Consider the following 2,356-nt stretch of genomic DNA (forward strand, 5'->3'; position numbering starts at 1 on the left):
GAAAGCAGTATGGATGGTCCTCAAAAGACTAAAAATAGAACTACTGTATGATTCAGTAATTCTAGGATCTGTATCTGCAGGAAGTGAAATCACCATCTCAGAGAGATATCTGTACCCCTATGTTTATTACAGCAACATTTATAATTCCCAAGATATGGAAACAATCGCAAAGTCCACTGATGAGGGAAATGTGAGATCTGTCACTTGTCTGTCTGTCTATCTATCTAATGGGATACTGTTTAGTTTTAAAAAAGGAAATACTTCCCCTTGTGACACAGGGACGGACCCTGAAGTAAGTCAGATGGAGTTCTGTGTGATCGCACTTATGTGGAATCTCAGAGACTCCCTGGTCATGGTGGCTGCAGGGGCTGGGGGCGTAGGGAGATGTCAGTCACAGTGAACAAACTTTCAGTTATAAGGTGTGCAAGTTCTGGAGATCTGGTATACAGCTTTGTGACCACAGTTAAAATGCTGTGTTACATCCTTGAAAATCGCTCAGAAAATAGACCTGACATGTTCTCCCACAGTGAGAAATCTGACTGCCGCTATGCTAAGTACATAGATTTGCTTGTTTCATCAGCGCCCTGCTTGGAACCAGCCTTGCACTGCCAATGCTGCCCCTCTGCACTGATACTCCCTCGCCCTCCTCTGGGCTCCAGCACAACACACCGGACCACACCCCCTCATAGGGGCACTTTTCTTACTGCACCTGGACCCCAATGCGCCATACTGGGCAGCTCTCCCGCACAGGCACTTCTTCACCCTGCTTCTGCTTTGACGCCCACCTCTGGGACCCTCCAGCTCCCTGGCTTGCTTGGTGCCATATGATGGTTTTGGGTCTGAATTCCCTGGGAAAGAAAGAGAACAAGAAGAGGAAGAGTCATCTTTGTGTTTAAAAAAGTCAGGTTAATTAAACAAAAACATACTCTTTGACACTCTGCAGCTCCCTTTGAGATGCCATGTTTACCTTGATCTCTCTCACTGCTATTGGACAACTGAGACATATTTTCCTCATTTCTCTTTTAAACACTTTTTTAAAACTCTTGGTTTCTAAGGCAAAAGCAAGTCTTGATAATCTTTCTTTATCAATGACCACTTTCCCCCAATCTTCTGCATTTATTTCTTTTCTTGTGCTGATTCCTTAAATAGCGATGTGCTCCACCTCTTGTCTCCAGTCCTTTTTTTCCATGGGACAGCTACTTGAGTGGATTCACCAGTGCCCTACATACTATTCACTTGAGAATCTAATTGCTGGGCTAGACTTACACATCTCATTGCCTTGAGTCCAGACGAGGCTCCTACTTTAGCAGCAAAGCTCTGCAATAACATGCATGGCTCCTGAACACTGTGTGCACTCGGCAGTGAGCTGCAGGTTTATCTGTGGTACAATGAGGTAAGCCAAGTTCTCATGAGCATATGGGTGGCTCCCTTGTCCAGGCATAAGGCCAGAGTGCCACCACATTTTGGCAATGACTTAGTTACATGGACACTGGGTTTCCAAGTTGGTGTTTTGTAGCCCATGAGATAAGATGGCTATTATCATAGGTCACCTAGCTTTTTCAGAATTGAGAGTGGGTAGTAAGCAAAGTTATGTGAAAAGAATGTAGACCCAGATCAGGAGAGCAGAAGACAAATTCAGGGGTATAGAGTAAATGGCTGGCAGGAGTGTCCAAGGAATGCTAAGCAGGACAGTGCTGGCATCTTGGGAGACCAGGCATCTGAACTGGGCATGAATGGGTGCCAGCGGTGAGAAAGTAAGTGGTTGTGTTACCCAATCTGCCCGTTTGAGGTCAGAATGCACTTTGTCGTCATGACCTTGTCTGTATTTCTCTTTATTAACTGGTGAAATTCCTCTTTTCTACAAAGGGAAAAAAATAACAACACTTTCTTCCAATTTTAGAAATATACAAATATCCTTTGCACAAGCAAAATGTAAAACGGATGAAAGTAAGGAATTTCAGCAATATAACAAATTGATGTGTTAATCCAACACAAATAAGAACAGAAAATTTCTATACCTTGCGTACTCTTTGTCACTGTTTTTGATGAATCAATTTTAGATTGTTCATTTGCCCTCAGAGGAGAAGCATGTGGTTCATTTCTCTTTTGTTTGTTTGCTTGTTTGAATAAAAGATGCTTTTAGGACTACTGAACAGTGGCAGAGAAGCAATTCTTCTCAGGAACGGGTAATTTATTTGTAGCTTCACAGCAACAGCATTAATGGGACTAAATAGCATATTTTAAAAGAAGTTAAATCAACCAAAGAAGGAATTTGCAAATCATTCTGTCCCTGTCCTCATTTATGCCATTTTGGACATAATCTCAAAGATAGAGAAATAGGACGGGGTGAAAGGCC

The sequence above is a fragment of the Desmodus rotundus genome, chromosome 11 (assembly GCF_022682495.2).
Source record: "Desmodus rotundus isolate HL8 chromosome 11, HLdesRot8A.1, whole genome shotgun sequence".
Classification (NCBI taxonomy): Eukaryota; Metazoa; Chordata; class Mammalia; order Chiroptera; family Phyllostomidae; genus Desmodus; species Desmodus rotundus.